The sequence below is a fragment of the Natator depressus genome, chromosome 2 (genome assembly GCF_965152275.1).
Source record: "Natator depressus isolate rNatDep1 chromosome 2, rNatDep2.hap1, whole genome shotgun sequence".
Taxonomy (NCBI): domain Eukaryota; kingdom Metazoa; phylum Chordata; order Testudines; family Cheloniidae; genus Natator; species Natator depressus.
The window spans coordinates 8,899,556-8,922,284 of NC_134235.1; the positions used below are offsets into that span (position 1 = coordinate 8,899,556).

General features: G+C 48.9%; 1 protein-coding gene across 3 annotated transcripts in view; it reads left to right on the top strand.

Annotated features, from left to right (window-relative positions):
* The window catches only part of PTP4A3 (protein tyrosine phosphatase 4A3), a 108,525-nt gene that overhangs the window by 47,916 nt on the left and 37,880 nt on the right, over positions 1-22,729 (top strand). Inside the window, exon 1 of one of the 3 annotated variants that reach the window (XM_074943775.1) lies at positions 21,293-21,306. The exons of the other annotated variants lie outside the window; for them this stretch is intronic. The gene's annotated coding sequence lies outside the window, so the exon portion shown is untranslated. Of the gene's footprint in view, positions 1-21,292; positions 21,307-22,729 lie in introns of those variants that run through there. 3 annotated transcript variants of the gene reach the window in all.

Sequence of the window (22,729 nt, forward strand, 5' to 3'; positions counted from 1 at the left end):
CTCCCTAACTGTCAGAGTGGTTAAGCGGAATAAATTGCCTAGGCAGGTTGTGGAATCTCCATCATTGGGGGATTTTTAGGAGCAGGTTGGACAAACACCTGTCAGGGATGGTCTAGATAATACCTAGTCCTTCCATGAGTGCAGGGGACTGGCCTAGGTGACCTCTCAAGGACCCTTCCAGTTCTATGATTCTGTGAAACTGAGGCGGTAGGAAGGGTTGCTTATGCTGTAAAGCAATTGCTCTCCTTTTGTAGTTTATGTTAGAGAGTGTTTAGAGTTGGCACCTGAGGCCCGGGCCCCATTATGCTAGAGACTATGCATGTGTATATAGTGAGTGACTGTCCCTTCCTCCAATATCTTATTATTTAAATAGACAAGGTAGAGCTGGGACTAGAACCAGGTCTCCTGACTCCCTGTCCGGTTCTCTATCTGCTAGGCCACACAAAGCTCCCTGTAGAGCCCTCCCTTCAGATTCCCTTGTTTGGGCCTTGTCAGATTGAGTAATTGGTTGGGTCTGTGCAGTGCAAGAGTCTGAAAGCCAAGGGACACCTGGGACTGTGTACTGGGGATAAGCTATCCTCTTCCAAAAGGTTATTTACTGCATGTTCCTTTGCAGCATCCAGATCCCCTATAGCTCTTGAGTGGGAAGGATATGTATTCACTTGACAGGTTATTAATATTGCTTGAAAAATCCTCCTTACATTGTTCTGTCATGCTGAATATGGTAATCGGTATTGCAGCTTGTATTGCCGGGATGAATTGTGATTGAAAACCCATTAAGAATTTATGGACTAGAGCTGAATTGCCAGAACATGGATTTGCCAAAATAGTTTAAATGCTTACACAGAAAATTAGACCTTGTGGGAAATTAGTATGTTTTTCTCATATGCAATCCGTTCCCACTGAATCCTGATTACTGGCAGGAGTGGATCAAAGCCAATAAAAAATATTGAATGCGTATAGAATAGGGATCACATGTCTGACATTTGCTACCCGATGACGGTGGTAAAAGGTTCCTAGTGAACCTCCGCTCCCGAAACACATTGCAGAGTATTCGTTCTCAGCAGTTTGCCAGACCATGTTCATTCCTTTAACAGAATTTTGATGCAACTGATATGATGCAACTCCTGTAAATGCTGCACTGTAGATTTTCAAAAGGCTGTGCAGAGCTGTATTTGAGCCTTTCGTGAGCACTTGGAGCACGTTGTTGAACCTCCGTGCTGCTTTGGCTTCAGTTCAGTTGGGACCAGCTAAAACAGGGGCAGAGGCTTCAGGTTTTATTGGAGAGAAGTCCTTTTGCATCACTCCTGTTTTAGTGTCCCAAACATTACACTGCTCCAGCTCTGCCTTCTAATAACAACATATTGGCTGGACATTCCTTTTTTGGGGGGTGGCAGAGTTGTAGGGGTTAGAACACAGGACTGGAATTCAGGAGGTGACTAGTGACTTTCAAGTGCCCCGTTTGAAATGCCTTGAAAGGAACCTGATTTTCAGCAAGTGCTGAACACTTTACCCTCTGAAAATTGGACCCCTTTGAAGTGTCTCTAATCGAGCATCCAAAAACTGATACCCCAAATCACTAGTTGCTCTTGAAAACCTCTGCCATGGTATTAGATACCTGGCACCTCTTGTGCACGCAGGATCCTGTGTCTGACCTTCCAGGCTGGAAGGAAAGCTGTGCCCATTCGACTCTGCATGGCATCTCACGCCTGTGGTGGGTAAAACCTCTCTCCACATGTAGAAGTTGTGCAGTGTACTTCAAAACAATGTTTTTAATTAAAAACGACATTTCTTAGAACTCCTGCTGGCAGCAGCTGTTCTGGCTGAAGCGTCGTTTATGACACTGTCAATCTTTGCAACCCAGGGTTGGTGAGTTGCAAATAATTATTCAGACAGTATTTAAAGTGGGACAAGGCAATCAGCCGGTCTCAACGTTAACAGTATAAAGTTCATGCTTAAGCATATCTGCTTGTTGAATCCATGCTGGTTTAGGCTCTTGCATGCAACCAACTGCGCGTGGACATGAATTCTGACTCAGCTGATCACCAATATTCCCCCCTCAAAAACCCCACTCTCTGTTCTTAATTTTCTTTTCCCTCTTTGCTTCTTTATATTTTTGCTTTCTTTTAAAATCTGATGCTTTCAGACACTGCAGCGCACTGTTGGCTCCTAATGACCGCCCTGGGGGTGTGACGGGATGTATCATTTTTAGTTCCTGCTGTGTTGTTTTTTTTATTTTTCCTGTGGGATAACAAGAATGTCACATAATGATGGGGCCAGGTGCTGCTCTGTGGCAAGCTAAAGATAACAGCAAATGGCATGGGACCAGGCAGCAGGATGGATGGATGTACAGACACGGCTCTGAGCAGACCGGAGGCTGTAGGCTGTTGATTCTTTGCCGAGCATGCTGGGTGGACAGGATTTCTTTTTTGCACAGATTAGAGCTGCCTTATCACAAATGACAATGGCTCATGAGCTCTGTCACCTTACTGTTCAACAGCTAGAGATGGGTTCAGTGAGGCAAGAATTACTTCCAGCTCCTTCAGTTGCAAAATGGACATGTGTGTTATCCGCTTCCTTTTCCCTGCAAGGCGCAGTCTGTTGCATGGTGGAGGTAGAGTCAAGCTGGCCCCCTGGCTTTCTTTCAGTAAGCACCAGTGTGGAGCCCACTGGAGGTGTCCCTGCACCTCTTGCACGGGAGCCCGGAGGGTTTTTGCGTCGCAGTGGCCTTTGGGGAAGCATATGAGTTTGGTGCTGCCTCGTGCTCCTGTGCAAGGGTATAAAGGCAGGGAGGAGGCGGCTGCCACCCTTCCTCAGTTCCCTCTTGTCACCCCTGGCAGTGACATGGAGCCTGGAAAATGTCCAGTCAGCTAGCTCTTAGCTCAGGCTAAACTTCTTCAAACCCTGCCGAAGTCCGCAGGATGGAGTCTTCACATCTCCAGTATTTGACCACTGTGAACTAATCTGACCCGCCTGGACTGAGCTCTACTAGTCAGACCCCACCCTCCAGACATGCACGCAGTTCAGGGCTCCTTAACGTGACAGACTTTAAACCTCCAGGCTGCAAGCTGTGGCCCCCCTGCAATGGACTACGTCCCCTGAAGGCTGGACACAGCAGATATTTCTTCTCCCTGGGGGAATCACACGTTCTGAGCAGAGGCTTGGAATGCTTGTCCTTCTCCGCCGGACTTTGCACCTCACGAGACAGGAAGCTGAAATTCTGTCTTCCGGAACAGTCCATGAAAGTCTCATCAGACCTCGAGGAGTCAAATTCCTGAATCCTACTAGTGGACAAGCCAGCGTCATCGAGCAGACAGGCAACGCCTGAGACTGGCACAAAGAAGACAGCACAAAGGAGATCCAGCACCAGCATCATCCCAGATTCCCACGGCACTAAAGCTGATCTCAACATCAGCATTGCATCTGGCATCAACACTCCCAGTGTCTGTGAGAAACCCGGAGGAGCTGCACCAAACACTGAAGCAGAAGCCCAAGAAGGAGCTCCCATAAGAACAAATACCACAAAGCCTCCCGTGAGAAGTCCACCAAGTCCCACACGGGCTGGGGAGAAGGAGCAGCCTGAAAAGAGCAGACTTCACCGGCACTGGTCCCAGCTCCAACAATGCACCCCTTGGCGTCGCCTTACACGACAGCACTGCCCCGAAAGAGGTTTACGCCTTCTCGCTGTTCCCAAAGACTGCTCTCCCCGGAGGTCCATCATCAGCGTATTTTGTCAAGCAGCCTGCCATCCTTCAGGATGCAAGGCAGTGTAGTAATATAACGTATCGGTACTGTGAAGGGAACAGTGTATCCCTGCTCTGCCCATAGAAACATCATTCTTTTAATCTGAATGGGATTGACTTGTCTCAAAGGGCAAATATACCAAGATCCGCCGGAGCAAATGTGTCCAGGATTTATGTTGCAAAACATGAGGTCGCTGTTCACTCTACCCTTCCCCTCTCAATCTCCTGCCGCAAGGTGCTGCGAGTGCTACAGGGAACAGATGTAATAACACTCCTAGCACATGGAAATAGTGGTGAGAAGCCACACTGGCAAATCGAACGCCTTGAGCGCAGGGCTGGGTGCCAGGCCCACCTGGTTCTGAGGCTGGCTCTGCTACTGGTTCAGCGTGTGTGGCCTTCCGTGAGGCCCAGGTTTGTAAAAGCTGACTGGTGCCCAGCTTCAAGCATCTAAGGCAGTGGTGCGCAAACTTTTCCAGTCCTGTCCTCCCCCCGTACCAGTAACGGAATCTGTCAATGCCCCCCCCTCCACCCCCATTACTGCACAGCCTAGGCTTCCTCAGCAGCAGGGCTGGGGATGGGAGAGGGGCTGAGGCGAGAGGCAGAGCTGGTCTGGAGGCGGAGAGGGAATGAGGACAGAGCGAGGCTGGGGGTGAAGCAGGGGGTGGAATGGAGCTGGGATAGGAGGCAGAGCTGGCCTGGAGGCGGAGCTGGGCCGGAAGGCGGAGCAGGACTGGGGGCTGAACGGGGTTTGGGGCAGAGAAGGGCTGGATGCATGGCGCTCCCTCCCCACCCCCCGTGGGGATGGCCCAGGCCCTGCTGCACGCTCCCCAAACGTTTCTCCATGGCCCCCTAGGCAGGCATGCCCCACAGTTTGGGGACCACTGATCTTAAGGCCTGACATTCGGAGGGGTTAGGCAACTCCAGCTTCCATGGACTCCAGTGGGAGTGGTAGGTGCCAGCGTGTCTGAAAGCCAGGCCCATGGTTTCTCAAGTCAAATACCCAGAATGAGTGGTTCCTTCTGGAAATGTGGGCGTGAACGTCTTCCTTCATCTTCCTGACTGTAAAATGGGGCTAAACCTTCTCCCTGGGTCTGAGATATTCATACAGCCCCTTGATAAGGTGTGCGGCGCGGGCGCCGTTGACAGTTAAAGCAAAAGGCTGCAGTGCCGTTTGAGAGTGAATTAGGTGACTCAGGGAAGCCAGCACCAGGCTGAGGGGCCCAGGAAAAGGGCAGCTCACTGACCCAAGCTGTGACCTTCCCCCCGCTCTGGACTGTGGCAGGGGGAACACTGCTGGGACACCAGCTAGTCTGCAAAGCGTTGAGAACGGGAGGTGGCCTGCAGTGCGGAAAGCTCTACTGGGAGCTGTTGCTAAGTCGTGTCTGGAGCAAGGCTCCCAAAAGCAGCTGTTAGTGCTCCAGCAGAGCTAAGCCTCTGCGTTGTGTCTAACCAGACACAACTTGGCAGCCAAACAGGGTGCTAGCCCTCTGTGTCGCTACTAACCCATTCTTAAAAAGAACAGGAGGACTTGTGGCACCTTAGAGACTAACCAATTTATTTGAGCATAGGCTTTTGTGAGCTACAGCTCACTTCATCGGATGCATCCAGTGGAAAAGCATCCACTGAATGCGTCCAATGAAGTGAGCTGTAGCTCACGAAAGCTTATACTCAAATAAATTGGTTAGTCTCTAAGGTGCCACAAGTACTCCTTTTCTTTTTGCAGATACAGACTAACACGGCTGCTACTCTGTAACCCATTCTTGTGATTTAAAGGGGTTGGTAAGAATCTCTTCCTCCTTAAGGTGTGGGGAGAGGGAGGTGGCTGCTCTTTCCTTGCTCAGCAGACAGCTCTCCAGCTGATCGCTGGGCACTGCTCAGAGGTTGGGTAAGCTGTTCTGTTCGGGTCCTTGGCCAGAAAGATGCAGCATCTGCCAAGGGAAGGACGGGATTGGGGGGAATAAACAATTGCCAATGCTCTCACAGGAGCGTAGGCGCCCTGCTCTATTGTGGTTTTTGCTGCCTCCGTCCGGCTCTGTCAATCTCAAATCTAATGAGAAGACACTTCTGAGCAGAGAGGGGGATTCAAAACCCAAGTTTTAGGAAGGTGGATGTGCTCCTGGAGTTATACTACCCACCTCAAGATCAGGAAAGAGGATAGAGAGTATGCACTGTTGAGGGAGATCAGAACAACTCCATCTCCTAAAGCAGTAATGAGTGAGTGTCGGTTGCCAGCATATAAGCTGGTTGTAGGTCATGCTAGGCCATGGTTGAGAGAAGCGATTTCTCATTGCTACCTTAAATGACTGCATCTTAGAAGAGTGCAGTATACAAGTGTTCTGTTCGGTACTGCAGCAGCCAGAGGCCCCCAAGTGAGATCAGAGCCTATTGCGCAGCAACCGGTGCATATGCATAGTAGGAGACAGACCCTGCCCCAAAGAGCTTGCACTGTAAATAGACAAGACAGAGGCAGGGGAGTGGGGGTTCAGGGGGAAGAAAGGAAAGATCATTGCGTTGTACAGTTGGGAGCTGAGGCAGAGAGAGTGAGTGATTTGCCCAGAGGCAGTCAGGGAGTATGTGGCAGAGCCAGGAATCAACCCAGATCTCAAGTCTTTGTGTGGTGCCTTAAATACAAAACCATCCAGTTCTCAACTGGGTCCTAAGTCACAAACACACCTCACTTGGATCAAGAAGTTCTTGAGGCACCAAGTAACTAATGTGGACCACAACCCAATGAAGTCCAGCATCCTCTGAGGAAGGATCGTCCTAGAAACTGGTCCCTGAACATGAAACTTTTAAAAGGAGGATTTTAAAACGGGAAGCTAGTCATAAAGAACCCCAGAATCCACACTTGAGAAAATTAAAATCCTTGGGTTTAGTATAGTATGACCTCTTAACCACACTGATAGTCACACAGGGCATGCGTGTCCCTAGCAGAAAAGGAAGCAAAATAAAGAGGGAAAAATAGAGTAGGGTTAGAGGACAAGATTTCAGAGGTTGTTTGAGCCAGACGGCTATCCTTCAGAAGAGGAAATCCAACCCATGTGAAGTCAATAGAAAGGAACGTAAGCTGTGATAGATGCCGTGTAAGATCAAAATTAAGGAGTGTGAAGAGCAAATAGCCAAAGGCATTACAAATAAAGAACCAGCAATCCTCTAAGTCTATCAGAAGTTGGAAGCCTGCAAAATAATCAGGAGGCACAGCGGCATGGCGTTAAAGGAGAAATTAAAAACCATGAGAATCTAAATATTTCTTTGCATCAGAAGGTGCTGAGGAGTGAGCTACTCTTTTCAGGCAATAAAGATGGGCTGTGTCAGAAGGAGGTGCTGGAACAGACTGGTTCCATTTTCAAATCAATTACGAGTTAATCGGTGGAAATAGCAATTATGGCAGCTCCTCTGTTTTGAATGGGGCTCTTACTGCTATCTTGATAATACCCAGTATTTCAACTGCTGGGTAGGGTTTGTTTTCCTGTCTCTTTAAAGGACCTCAGCTTTAGCCTCCTTTCTTTAAGCAAACAAAACAAAGAAAACAGTTTGCCGGAGAGAATGCCAGTGAGTTTCTCTTGGGAAACATTTGCTCTTCGTGTTCTTGGCTCTCTTCTTTTTGACCACGCGTATCTGGAGCCCTGTGTTCTTGGCATGAACGAAAAGCTGAGCGACATCTGGTCACCCTAAAATCTGTTTCTGTGGAAAAAAATAAATAAATAAAACAAAAATCTCTTATGTGGCTTCTCTGGCTGCAGGCAGGCCGGTGGGGGCTCATAGTGGGCAGGGGAGGAGGGGAAGGAGCAGAGACGCTGTCCAATATCTGAAATATTAGCTGTCAGAAATGCCGCTCGGCTGAGAAGTGGCAAGCTTGGCACCACCAGGCTTAACTGTGTGTGCTGACCGTCCGCTCATGCAGGAATGAGATGGGGATAAATGAGATGGTCTACGTATCGAATTCTTGGCTACCCCGTGGAACGGGACTTCTGAAGCTGGCAAGTCTGAGATCCACCAGCGTAAATGTCAATAACGCACTGAGCTCTCCAGTTGGTCGTGTTGTACCTCTCTCCAGCAGGGCTATTTTAAGGGAATAGGTCATGAATAATTTGCCAGGCTTTTTGGGCAGGCTTATAGAAATACCTCCTTAAGTAGTGAATGTTCCCATGCAGGTGTGAGATTCTGGGAATGGAGCCGGTCTGATTGACAAGAAATTGTATTTCCTTCACAATCTCGCTGCCAGTGACTGGGAAGAGAAGATTCTCTTTTCCCTGGAGAAAACCTTCTGGGTGACTCTATTTTCAGGATGGAAGGGGGTTGGTGTGCCAGTTTTGGCATTTGGCAGTCATTGCACTCGGAGGCTCAGCTTTTCCCAGGACTCTTGTACTGCCTGAGATGGTCTCTGGATCTCTTTGCAAGCCTGTAAGGATTCTTACCCCGGGGGCACACTTCGGAGTGAAACACCCTGAATTAGCTTCCAACTCGGTCAGCCACTTGCTGTTTCTCGCCCTGTTTTAACTAATGCCCAGGACAGAAGCGCAGGGGCGGATGTGGGCTTCTCCGATGGAGAAGGTAATAGGTGGGTGTCTTATCATTATTGCAGTGCCTGTGTAAGGAGTGCAAGAGGGCCACGGGTTAGCTACTTGGGAGCCCAAGAAATCTCTCGACCCTGTGGGTGACTGGAAGCCTCTGTGTCAGGGCAGGGTAATCCGCTGGTGGGCCGCAAGGCAGTGGGTTTACATTGACCATCCGCAGGGACATGCTGGCTGCTGCTGCCCACAGCTCCCATTGGCCGGGAGCGTTGAACCGCGGCCACTGGGAGCTGCGGGCGGCCGTGCCTGCGGACAGTCAGCATGAACAAACTGTCTCGCGGCCCACCGGCGGATTACCCTGACGGGCCGCAGGTTGCCCACCACCGCTCTATGTCCAGCGCATGCTCCTGTTGGCCAACCCTGAATTTGTCTGCTTAGATAAAAGAAAAAATAAAAGTTGCCAGGAGTTATAGTTGGCACAAGAAATTGCAGTGCACTCTTAGCATGGCTAGAACACGAAGTACTCCTACCTTCTATCCCGGCCATTCCCACTGACAAAATGTAACTTCAGGCATGGCCTTGGGCCAGACATATCAGTCGGGGGTTGTTGAAGTTGGTGTCTGAACTACTGGCTCGATTTTTAAAGTTAGAGCACCCACAGTGGTCCCAGGGCTCAAAGGCAGCTGCAAGTGCTCAGCACTTCAAACAGCAAGGCCTTAACCTCCCCCCTCCATGCAAAATGTGTTTATCTGCCTCTCAGAGATGCTGTCCTAATGCTCGCACAGTACTTAATGGGATGGTGCTCTGCAGTTGCCAAGTGTTCCTTCAGATACAAGTCAAGATGCATCTATAGCATAGCAACGCTGAGTCTCTATGGTGATTGGCGAACCTGGAAGTAGAACTAATAATAATACTTCGCTCTTTATATAGGATGTTTCATCAGTAGATCTCAGAGTGTGCTACAAAGGAAATCAGTATCATATCCCCATTTTATGGACAGAGAAACTGAGGCACAGGAGTAACATGATGAACCCAAGGTCATCCAGCAGGCCAGCGGCAGAGCTGGGAATAGAGCCCAGATCTCTTGAGTCCCAGGTCAGTGCTCCATCTACCAGGCCACACTGCTCTGAAGAGACCCCCCCACCCCCCCCGCCTTGGTTTTATATACAGTAGCTCTTGTGGATCATATGTAAAAGCTTGTCAAAGCACTTTGTGAAGCCCAAGGATAAACACCAGTAGTGTGGTGACACTGCAGGGGAATGCAGCACCTGCTAAGTGCTCGGCAATAGTTGAAGAATGGGCATGCAGCCTTGATAATAAATAGGGAGATTTATGTGAAGCGTGCTACTTAACACATTGTCAACAAACAGATCATCTTTTTGCAGCAAAGCACTCCTTGGAGGGAGTAAATAAAGACTGGGAACTGGCAGCTCTGTTGGAGCAAGGGCTGGACCCTGTGGATACTTAAAAAGAAGAAATTGTTTCATCTGTGGAATGCAGGTTTCTGTTCTCTCAATCTGTGTGCTGGTCTTAATGCCTGGGATAAAAATCCAGAATAGCTTCTGATTATTTAGGTGTTCAAGTTGTGTCTTGGCCGTATTGAGCTGGGAGTGGAATGCTTGAAGAGAGCTGCCAAGGATTTCTGCCTTTTCTTACTGATTGCTCATTTAGGACTTTTCTTTAGCAGACACTAGTGGTCCTGAAAGCATTAAGGTTGATGTGCCAAAGTGCTTTGACCATGGATAGGTCAGGATGTATCAGTTGATATAACTCGTGTAATTCTTTTTCGGCTTACTTCCTTCTTCCCCTGTTACAATTCTGGTGTAACTTTAGAAGCTGAAATCTCTTGAGGCACTAGTGTTATAATACTGCTTGCCATTTGAGAGCTGGGTACTGGGCATTTCAAAAGGTGAAACATTTAACACTGTTTCTAGCTCGAGAAGTTGTTGTGGAAGTAGCCTCTGAAACAATCAGAAATGAGATTGGGGTGTTTCGATTGTGAGCTTCTCCTTGTCTTTCGTGTGTCTTTAAAGTGCTGAATAAACCTGTGGCCCTCAGTGAATAAATTGTTGTGGGTTGTAAGGAAGGTTGTAATCAAGTGACGTGATTTTTATGGTGTGTTCGTGTGCATCCTGCCAAAGTTGGGAAGAATTGCTAGTGTAAATACTGGTGGGAATCCTAGTAGTTCATAACTGAATATTTTTAAATTTTTTGAAGCGTTTCTGTTTCTGGGAGCATATGCAAAAATTAAAGACACTTTTAAAATGGGTGAACATCATTTTAAACATCAGTAGAGTCAACCCTGACAGTACCAAGTCTCAAACTTCAAGCCAATATAAATCTCATTACCTGGGATTGTATAGCATGAAGAAAAATTCAGCTACATTTGCCAATGTCTGTTTCCCATCCCAGTTATGAAACCATGACATAGAGACCAGTGGAAACTGGGAGAAATATTCTCGTCTCATTTTAGTTTGTGCTAGTGGTAATGGCTTTCATTCTTGTCAGGTGTATGTATTCATTTACACTTTACTAGTGTAACTCAGAATCTTTTTATAACCTTGGTCAGACACAAGTCCTGGCTTCTGTGTATAGAGAGGCTCCATTTATAGTGATGTAAAATCCCCAGTGGAAAGTCCTACATAGTTTTTAATGCTGCAGTATCCTCTGAACTAAACCTTTGCAATCACAGACTGTCACTATGCAGGTATCTCTTATAATTCTATCGCTTTCTGACTTTGGATTTTGCAACGGATAGACTCCAGAGTTTTAGAAATTGATTATCACAACATGAAGAGAAGTGGAGTGGAAACCGTGAAGGACTCATAGAATACCATTATGTCTGTGCTCCCGCAGGGTGTTGATGCTAGACAGGTGTGGCACGTAACCAGTTTGTAACAGTTAATATTGGTGAATCATAGAAGTCAGCACTTATTGGTAATTTACTCCACTTTTGCTTGCCAACCTATGCATTTTAAGAATCCAGAGTTCTTGTATTCCATGGCCTCAAAGTGCATTCCAGACGTGAATTTAGCCTTGACACCTCCCTGTGAAGTAGGACCATGTTATCCCCATTTTACAGATGAGAAAACTCAGAAGTGAAGTGACTTGACCAGAAAGTTTGTGGCAGAAGCATGAATGGAGAATTGGTGGTGTAAAGGACAGAGGGGAAGGAAAAGCTCTCATATGAAAAGAGATGGAAAAGATTGGTATTGCTTACCTTAGAAAGAGGATGAGTAAGAAGAAGCATAATTATACAGAGTGAGCAGTATAGGGAAGGTAAATTGGGAACTTTCATTCTCTGTCTTGGAACACCAAGGACAAGGGGTGGTCAGTGAAATTAAAATGTGGGAGACTGAAAACCAATAAAAAGAAATACACGGTGGAACTCACTGCCACGGAATGTTGTTCATTCCAAAAGCTTAGTAAGATTAAAAACGGGCCCGGATATTGACATGGATACCAGAAGCCAGAGTTGTTCCAGTTGATGCTAACATCCATTTTGGAAGGGATATTAAACCTCATGCTTCAGGGTTTAAACCAATCTCTGTCTATTAGAGATTAGGAGACCACCTAATGTAAAGGTCAGATTATCCCACATCTGCCTTAATGTGAGGTTACTTGCACCTTCCTCTGCAGCATCTGATGCTGGCCAGGGTCCGAGACAGATACTGGACTAGCTGGACCATGGATCCGGTCTGGCAGTTCCCAGGTAGAACTGAGTCCCAATCCTGTGCTTTAGCTATGAGACCGTCCTTCCCCTGTTTTGAAACGTAGTTGCATTCTAGTTGTGCGCTAGAGCCGTTCCAGCACAGAGAGAATGTGTGCCAAGCATGTGCTGTCCTGTAGCTCCTAGTTTTAAAAAAAAAAAAAAAAGAGCAGCTGGACCTGGTTGTAGTGAGCTCAGATTTCGAGAAACTATTTATAGTCAAGCAGGGTAAAAGCACCAAATGCTCCCATTGTACAACGAGCAGTTCTACAGTGAACCTGTGTGGCGTGGGGGAAATGGTTCTGCTCACGCTGTCACCGTCGCTTTCAATGTGACTGAAATCTGGGTTTGACTCAGTTAATAGTTTGATTACGCACTGCTCCTCCTTCAGATCCCTCCTTAAGACTCATTTCTACAGTGCTGCCTACAGAATCCTGCCAGCTGATCGTAGATAGGCAGGTGGTCAGTTGCAATTACGGCTTCTGCTAACACCTGCGTACATGCACGCCCCCTACAAACTTTGCAAATGCACCTGAGCTCTGCAAAAGCATGCCTCGATTTCTGCCGTCCTGTCCTCTCTTCCTGCTTGTTTCACGTGCTTGTTTTGTCATACATAAAATACTAGGCTGGGTTTTCATCGGGGCCTGAGGGAGTCAGGATCCAAATCCCCTTGGATTTCCCGGGAATTTCGCCATTTAACTCCCTTGCAGCTCCTTTTGAAAAATCCGAGCTGGAAACTCTCTGGTGCAGGGGCCCAACTCCGACTATGCATATGTACAGCACCTGGCACGATGTGGCCCTGACAAAGTTGTGGTGTCTGGGCACTAGTATGATGCAAATAATCATCGATCTATTAATAGGAAGAAGACTTGTGATTTTAACAGTCATTAATAACAGTTGCTTGCCCGTTAATAGTCAATATTCTTTTCCATGGTGGACAGCTGCTAGCTTTTTGTTTTCCCCGATGCAGAGACCACTAAAAGGCCCTATATGTTTCTCTCCTTGTCCTAGGAGCAGGGAGCTAGTGGAAATGTCCAGCTTTGTCTCAGCTATGTGAACCCCCCACCCCCCCAAAAAAACTAAACCCACCCCTTTGTACCCTTTTACAACTTTATTTTCGGCCAAGCCGAACATATTCAACAGATGCAGGGTTTTAAATATAGAAAGCAGGTGTCTGCAGTGAAAGAGAAGTTCCTCAGTGCTTATCTGAAGTGCAGAGGGGCTTTCACCGGATACTCCTTTCAAAACAACCCCGTCAGAGCTGCTGCATCCTGACTGGGGCGATTTGGGCAAGCCTGTGTGATGTGACGGGTTATTAATAGCCCTCAGAAACGTGATACTCAGCTACTTCACTTCCCAGGAGGACAGTGGGGATCTGCTCCTCATCAGGTCACTTCCTCCGGGAAGGTTTTAAAAGGAAGAGAATTGAATAACTTAGCACTTTGGCTGCAGGGCACTGTGTCCATCTACTCACTTCCAGCACACAAGGAAGGAGTTTGTCATCCTGACACCCAGGGCTGGCACGCTCACGTCCTCGCTTTGGGTAAGATTTCAGAAACATTTCCAGGCGCTGAGCTCGCTGCAGCAAGACTGGGAAAAGACGTCTCTCAAAGCTCAGGGCTTCAGGCAGTGGGGGACCCCTTCCTTAGAAATTCAACTTCGCTGAGCCCCGCGGATGCTGTAGGGAACCACACCTTGCAATAGTGGCTGTTCTTTGGGGAAAAAGTGAGGTGAGCTTTGTCTCTTCCTGACTCAGGCCGTAACATGGGAAGCAGTAGCTACCTGCGAATCTCTTAGAGGTCCACTGGAAAACTCTGCTGATTTACTCAGGGTGAGGACTTTCAGACAGACAAGCTGACTGACTTGAGTCATCTTCATTTATTGAGGGGTTCTCGGTGTTTCTGCAGCAGCATCGCTCCCTGGTATCTGTTGGAGGTGCCTGGGATAGATTCTCATTCTGAAACCTGTCGGGGGCCTAGTTGTTTTACAGGGAAGATTGCCGAGTCTGTAACTTGAAGGCAGAGCGTCTCTTTCCAGTCTATCCTTTGTTGTAAGAGGGGATAGAATTCTCGTTAAGACGCATGGAGCACTGATTTGTTATGGGTTTGTTTGTTTTTTAATGTAAGTCACTGGGTGCCCTTTCAGGGGTGACCAGTACAAATGGAGTATGTTCTTAGCTGCCCTTTTACATTGCTCTCTTACAGATTCTCGTTCCTCCCCATCCCAGATTGGTGTAGGCATCAGCAATGAAAGAGGAACGCAGTTCCTCTGCAGACATGCAGTTCCTCTGTGCCAGTTTAGGAGCCTTCCCTCTTAGCATTTGGAAAACTAGCTGGACAAAGGAGAGACCTCCTCCTGCTCCTCCCAGGCTGGTATCTCCAGGGAGCAAGAGGATAGCCTGCACATATAGTCTAACTTTACGCTGTACAGTGATAAGTTCAGACATGGGATCACTGATTGTGCTGGAATGCTTCAGGCGGCTGACAGTTCTCACAGAGCGTGGTATCCATTGGCCTTGTCCGATTTCCACATGTTGCCCTTGAAGGGTAAAACCCCAACAGCCTTACATTAGCGCAAAGGAATTCACACAAACTAAGTTTCCCAGGCAGGGAACCAAATTTCCACTGAGGTTCTGTGGAGCGTGGGGGTGAGAAGAAATGTGGCCCTTTGGACTGGGGCAGGAGTTGAGGGTGGGGGGTTCTAATCTCTGCACTGCCTATGACTCGCTGTGTGGAAATTGGCTAATCAGTTAACCTCAGCCTGTTATCCCCATTTCACAGATGGGGAAAGGATTTACCTATCTCATAGGAGCAGTGCCCTGAGTTATCAGTTGTTGTTTGTGCAGTGACTTGAATGTGCCAAGTGCTGCATAAACATGACATCGTTTCATAGGTCCACGTTGCCCCAAGTCAAGATGTAAAGCCTGTCAGAAGGTTTTCAGGGCAGGGCAAGGATCTCCTCCTGTTGTGTCATTACACTGGATGAGCTGTGGGGCACACCCCCAAACCCCAGAGGTCGCTTGCCTTGAGGTTCCCCTCCTTGGAAGGGGATCTGTCCAATTACTATTCATCAGTAAAGATGCTTTGCCATTATGTCTCCATCTGTGAGAACTCTAGCTCAGGTAGGGACTGCCTCTCGCAATGACCGTTTGGTTTCCCGCCCCCCCTCTCATTTATACTTGCTGCCCATTTCAGTGTTGCTGCCATGTGACAAGTGGATGGTTTGACTCTCCTGCTGAAGGTGGCTATGTAAATGTCGCGGGAGGGCTCATGGGTGGTGGCATTCTTAGGAAAATCTGCTTTCTCTCCATGTCAATGTATTTTTCTGTCCACTTGAGACTGGCTGGGCCAGTGCGTGGGCGGGGTGTTGGGGAGAACCGCTAGGATACTTCCTGCCGTGGAGAGCCACAGCAATTTTCAAAGGGCTGTTGCTGAAACCAGGGGGCTACGTGTGGCTTTGGGGGTCTGGGGTCAGGCCCGTTAATGGGAAAACTTGGCCTTGACTGAGTCACCACAGAGCTTAGGGAGGAGAGGAGGGACAGGCTTGTGCTTCAGCCACGGGATTAGGACTCGAGAGATCCGACTATCCGATTTTTTTCAAGAGAGCGCAGATTTCCAGAACTGTTCATCGCCCAGCGTGCGGAGCTGTCTTGACTGTCTGGCCCTTCATCTTTGCGTGCTTGGGTTCCCTCTCTGTAAAATGGGGGTGATTGTACTTCTTTTCTTCCCCCCTCCCTCCTTCATCTTGTCTCTCTCTCTGGGCGGAGATGGGCTGTTAATGTGTGTTTACACTGCGCTGAGTGCCGTGGGGCCCTGGTCTTGCTTGGGGTCTTCAGGTGCTGCATAATTCTAATAATAACGGTAGGTAGCTCCCAGTGACAGCAGGAATTGCTTTTAGCTCTTTTTCTAACCTGTCATGTCACAGCTGGACAGCCCATCACCCTCTCCCTCCATCTTTAACCCCTTCCTGGATGTATGTCAGCAGTCTTCAGAGGCATCTGCTGAATTGAACGAATAAGGGGGGGACGCTGGATAATGCAGCATTAGCGTGGTCCCTCGTGTAGTGTAAACGGTAGAGGATGGCACATAGTGGGTTAAGCCTCTGCTAGCAACCTCTTCCCTCAGGTGTGCTGTGAAGCGCTGTGACAGTTCCAGTTGCTTTTTTGTGCCGCGTCTACAACAAGAAAGAACCAACCAAAGATGTTGCTCTGCTCAGCCACCTCCCGTTTCAGTTTACTTATGTGCTTATGTTCTATTTTGAGTCTCTGGCCACGCAGGGCTAAGCAGCCTGTGACCTGGGGAAGGTGTGAGTTTTTCAAAACAAGAGTCTGCGAGTGGCTGAGTGGGGTGATCAAATGGGGAGGCTGCCTCCAGCCGGGATGGTGGGGTGCATCTCCTTCAGCCAGGCAGGTTGCAGACCACATGCTGGATATCCTCGAGTCATAGAAATTAGGGAGCTCCTCCATTTCTCCCACATTCACAATCTCCTGACTGGTTTCAGAGTAGCAGCCGTGTTAGTCTGTATTTGCAAAAAGAAAAGGAGTACTTGTGGCACCTTAGAGACTGACCAATTTGAAGTGAGCTGTAGCTCACGAAAGCTTATGCTCAAATAAATTGGTTAGTCTGTAAGGTGCCACAAGTCCTCCTTTCCTTTTTGCGAATATCCTGACTGGCCACAGTTGTTCCATGCGGAATATACACAAGGGCTCTGTCTAGTTTCAGGGCTGTTGAGCAGCAGAGGCTTAAATGAGGGGCCACTGAATCTGGCTGTTCTTTAACAATGTGTTTCACTGTGAAATGCACAAGAAAATCCTTCCTCACAGGAGTGAGCGGCTCTAAAGGCTGCCTGAAAAATGCTCCAGATTCTCTTCCTCTGAAATGAGTCAGATTCAAGAGGTCACTGAAGCACTGGGGCTTTTACCAATTCTCTTGGGAGACTGTTCCACAGCCAGACATTTCCCCATGGGAGGGGATTTTAGCTCTATTTTTCTTTTCCTTAATCTTCTCCCATTACTGTTTGATATAGCCCCATGGACCGCCCTCCCCGTTGATTTTACAGCTTTCGGTGGGAAGCTGTTGTGTGCTGCCTCTTATCATGTACCCCAAGACCTGGGTGTTTGGAGCTGCTATATACGTCAGCAGTGATTACGGAGTTTTCATTAGCCCCTGTTCCCTAAACCGCCTGCATCCGTCACGAATGTTTGTGCGTGCACCAAAGCCAGCTAAACTTCAATAGGAAAAGGCTTCTTATAGTTGCTTTGCACTCTCCCTTCCCCAGGATGGCTATTGCTGATGTTTGTCTCTGGCATATTCCTCACGCCCCTTCTTACAGCCTGGATGTTTCACGTTGCTGCTGTCAGTTACTTATGTGCACACACAGGGACACTCTCTGCTCTCCATCTACCCTCGTGTACTAATAGCTTTATTAATAGGTTTCCAGCTCCTCAGGAGGCTTCTAAGAGGAATGCGCCTCTGATTTCATGCCTCAGGAACAGGCACTGACTGAAGAACCAAAAAAAGAGAGCGAGGAAAAGCTTAGTTGACCTAAGAGTATTAGAAGTGCATTTACTTGACATTAACCATTGAGCAGTGTCAGTGTCATGTGGCTGCTTAGGGCAGGCTGACTGGTTACAAGCAGAGTGAGTTATTCAGGTCAGAAATCGTGTGTGGTTTCTCCTACCCTACTGTGTTGTGTTTGCTTGGATACTAGCAACTTAAAGGTAAGATACAGATAGACATTTCAGATTCTCTCTTGATCCCTGCGTGTGTGTAATAAATTGCATGCTGTTGCTTGGAAACATAGACAGACATGGCTATAAAGTCCCTAATCTCAGATGTTTCGTTACAGAGCGTTAACAGCAAAATATCTTGATGCTGAAGGGTTTTTCTCAGCGACTGCTGGCTCAGATCAGCTTTAATTGTGGCAGATGGTACTTGCATTCGGAGGAACAAGTACCACATTTGTATTCCTAAGGTGGCACTTAAGGCAGCTTCTCTGTCTTGGCAGTGTGTCAGTGTGTTTGTTGTATTTGCCCAACAGAAGGGGGAAGATAAGCACAGAGTTCTCCTTATAACATGGGTAAAATGGCTTTTAACCATTTCCCTTCTGTCTCGGGCAGTAGGTGACTGCACTGAGCAGTGATTAGTTTTCTAGCCCATGAGCCTTGCAGGGACACAGCGCTGCACCAGCTGCTGACTGCACTTTTTGAAAGTGGTCACTTCCAGCTTTCTAAGCCATAAATAAGGGGTGAGTGTGAGCTGCTTTCCTGACATGCCTTGCATTGCTAGCACTGCTGATGCTTCATAATGACATCTCTCTTTAAATCGCATGTTGGTTGTTTGTAATCTCCTGCCCATCCTGTAAATCCAGACAGAGATTACTCTCGCCTTCCTTCCTCCCAGCTTTTTGTTAGCAGACCAGCTTCCCAGCAAACTTGCCCCACTAAATCAGCTGCCAGCTGAAACGAATCCTCCTCCTTGGTTATGTTTATTTTCTTTCCCCCACTGCTTTCCCTCCCTCCGCTGCTGAGCTGTCCAATTGCAAACTGCCCCCTGAACCAGAGGCTAAACATGCCCAGATGATCTTGAAGCAGAAATACATGGCACTCAGCAGGCACACTGTGCAATTTTGATCTTCTGTGCTTTATAGTATCCCCTGAAACACACAAAAGTGGCTCTTTACAGCCCAAAGTGCTCTGTCTAGCTGGTGTCAATCAACCAGAGCTGCGGGATGGGGTGAGGCGAAGTTATCTATCTGACCTCCATTATCATACTATCTGAGCACCTCACAATCTTTAATGTATTGATCTTCACCGTGCCCCTGTGTGAGGTGGGGCAGTGCTGTTACCCGCCCATTGTACAGATGAGGAAACTGAGGCACAGAGGGACTTAGTGACTTGCCCATGGTCACCCACAGAGTCTGTGGCAGAGCAGGGAATTAAACCCAAGTCTCCCAAGTCCCACGCTAGCACCCTAATCACTGGGCCATCCTTCCTCCATAGAGTCAACTAAGTTGGCCTTAGTTTTGTTTGCTTTTGGAGTGGAATACAGTATTTCCGATGGAAAGGAAACCAGGGAGTGTGCTACTTATATCCAGCTACATCCCAGTGCTCTTTCCACTAGGAGATGGTGTGTCCAGCTGGGAGGCGCGTGTGTTGTTATTTATTTGTGTTGCTGCATTATGTAGGAGCCCTAGTCAAGAGCCAGGAGCCCATTGTGCTAAGTGCAAACGCAGAACAATGTAGAAGGGAGGGAAGACCCTTATTTTTATTAAGTAGTATTTATTAATGACACTCCTCCTCAGACCCAAATAGGAGAGAATGAGCACTGTCGCAAAGGGCCTTCCTCTACTTTGCTTTAATTTGGGCAGAGATGGGCATCCAGTGTGTTGCAGTTAAATCCTTAATTTCTCCCCTTTTTCCTTGTCCTCAGTTCTGTCTGCCCCCAACCCTTCCATGGCAAGGCCGCCCTCCATCTGGCAGAGGACTCTCCTGCAGGGGGACCTGCAGATCCTATCAAATCTCCCCTTCCTGGCTGAGTGACAGGAGTGAGGTGCTGTCAGCTGCTGGAGCTTGGAGGCAGCAAGGCTGGGATGAGAGATCTACCTTTGTTGACCTTTTGGTCCCAGCCACTTCTGCGCTGGCCTCAGTAACCAGTCAGGCTCCTTTCTGAAACGCTGCCGTTTTTCATACCCGGGAGTCCCGGCTGGCTGCTTGTAATTGATGAGGCTTTGGGGCTGTGAAAGGAGACATTTCACCTGGACCAATCAGCCCATTTATCATTCTATCTCGATTACTCATATTAGTGCCTCACAGTTGCTAACGTGTTTTTCTAACGGCCCAGTGCCGATATCCTCAGTGTACAGATGGGGAAGTGAGTTTAAGAGACTGACTTACCTAAAGTCACACTAGGAACGTGGCAGAGGCAGGAGTTGAACCCAGGGTCCCCCAGCCTTCCTCTCTTTCTGTGATGGTCACCTTGGTATCTTGCTTGTTAGAATGGACGCTTCCGCTTTTCAGGATATCTGGGGTTCTTGTAATTTTCACTCCATGCATCTGAAGAAGTGGTGTTTTACCCACAAAAGCTTATGCCCAAATAAATCTGTTAGTCTTTAAGGTGCCACCGGACGCCTTGTTATTTTTGGGGTTGTCGTGGCTTCCAGTGGAGTTGCAGAGGCTGCAATTGTGAAAATGCTGTCGAGCTGCCTAAAAACAGGGCTAGGGCTCAGGCAGAACCTGCCGCGAATCGCCCCCAGCCCACTCGTTCACGCAGAGCACGTTGGTTGTTAGTTTGAGTTACTCAAAGGGCGGGGAAACCCCGATTGCGGGGACAAGGGCAATAACAAAGAGCTTGAAGGGGACTCAGTGTGCAAGCTGGGTTCAGTTCCCGGCCCTGCACAGATATTTCCTGTGTGACCTAGGGTAAGTCAGTTACTGAGTCTCTCTCTGGGTATGAGAAAACCCCCAAACCTCACAGCAGTGAGTCTCAGAACCCCGGTCAACTGACTCGGGCTCATGGGGCTGTAGCTATTGGGCTAAAAATAGCAACGTAGATGTTCCCACTCTGTCTGGAGGCCAGGCTCTGAGACCCAGCCCCTCACCGGGTTTCAGAGCCCAGCTCCAGCCCGAGCGGGAATGTCAACACTGCTGGTTTTTAGCCCCGTTGCACAAGCCTGTCAGTTGACCTGGGCTCTGAGACTTGCTGCCGTGAGGTGGGGTTTTTTTGGTGTGTTTGTTTTGCTGTGTAGACATACCCTCTCTGCCTTCCTTCCCCCTGTAAAGTTGAGCTACTTCCTCCCTCCCAGGCGTGTTGTGAAGATAAAATCCCTCAGCGATTGAGGCCTCAGATACTAGGGTGTTAGGGCCATATATGTACCTAGTTAGAAGAAAACTTCAGGCTTGAAATACCCATCGGTAGGCAGGTATAATTTAGGAGTGAATGAGTCTCCTTCTCTTGTAGTGGGGAGCATTGGCCTTTTGTGATGCAGCTGGAGTCTGCTGGGCTAAAGAATCTGATCTTTTCTTGGGACTTAAAATTATCCGCCCTGTGAGATCTCTCCCTCCCCCTCCCCCTCCCCCTCCGCCCCCAACTCAAAACCTTCCCCGTGCTGTAACCCTGGACATCTTTCCTTGCTAGGTTGGTTTTCTCCCCTGGACACACAGGCTGCCTCAACATTAGAACTTGCTGTGGTGGGTCAGACCGGAGGATGCAGAGCGTTCACCATGACCTGTGGCGTAATGGCCTTGGCCAGTTGTGCAGCCCTGTATCTGTGGGGAGGTGGCGGCAGCAGAGCCTAGATACCATGGTGGTGGGGCACGAAGCGTGTCTTCAGAGGGAGTGGGGTAAGTTCTTCTGCTGTCCTTCGCTGTGACCAAGGGACCCCTGAATCCTGAGACTGGATTTTTCCTGTGGCTGTCTGGGCTAGGAGGGAAGGGTGTGCTGTTAGCACATCCTGGCTAGCACATGCTAGCTAATATGTTTGAAGTGTCTGGTGTACTTAGCGCAGGTTAGATAATGTGTGTGAACATCACAACTTTTGCATCCTTCTCTAGGCAAGGCTAATCACAGCATGCTGCAGGGGGCCCTGGACTGGTACCCAGGAGACCTAAATTTCATTCCCAGCCCGACATATTGGGCCCTGGGACAACTCTTTCCACACCTTGGTGTGTTTCTCAGATAGTCCTTACCCCGCTTCGTAAAGTGCTTTGGGATCTTTGAAAAGAATTAAGCAGCAGCTGCTTCTAAATGCCTTTTTAAAAGGACCCGTGTGATACTGTCCTGGCATGCCCAAGCCCGTGTTTAAATCCTGCTCCAGTATTGACTCTGTAAAGAATGGACTGTTACGGGGTGGATCAGAAGTACGTGGCTCCTAGCATAGCATGTGGGGACAGAGATCTGCTAGAGCATGGAAGTGTTCAAACGTGGCGGGGGGATTTAACGGGGAACTAGCAGCGCAGATGAAATGTATAACCCTTGTTGCTGTCCCTTTAAATCAGAGGTGGGCAAACTACGGCCCGCGGGACCATCCTGTCCGGCCCCTGACTTCCCGGCCAGGGAGGCTAGTCCCCGGCCCCTCCCCTGCTGTTCCCCCTCCCCCGCAGCCACGCTGCCAGCGCTCTGGCCCAAGGGGGCGGGGATTCCAGGGGGGGCAGTCAGGGAGCAAGGGACAGTTGGATGGGGGGGGAGGGGGGACAGGGAGGGTTGGGAGTGGAGTCCTGGGGTGGCAGCTAGGGGGCGGGGGGGCGGCGGCTAGGGGCCGGGGCGGTCAGGGGACAAGGAGCAGGGGGGTTGGATGGGTTGGGGGTTTCTGAGGGGGGCAGTCAGGGGGGTGGAAAGTGGGAGGGGGCCAGATAGGGGGAGGGGGCCTGGCTGTTCAGGGAGGCAAAGCCTTCCCTACCCAGCCCTCTGTACAATTTCGCAACCCCGACGTGGCCCTCTTTAAATCATACAAATGAGAAATTGTATTGGCCCAGGGCGGGGGACACGTTTCCTAACAGCTGCCTTCCTGCGTGGCTGCTCCTGCAGGGGGCAGCTACACAGCAGCTCAGACTCTTACCTTCTCAGGGACTGTTCTGGTGAGCAAAGCTGCTGAAGAAATCCTGAGTCCGTGCTCTGATGGCTTCACACCCCCAACCCTTCCTGAAGGCCCCAGTGCCGCCTCTGCCCTCCCAGCCCCGAGGATGCAGTAACTGATTCTTGGGTGTAGCTAGTCGTTCTTGCACGTTTGCAAGGCTCGTGAGATGGATCCACTCTGTCTTTTCCCCC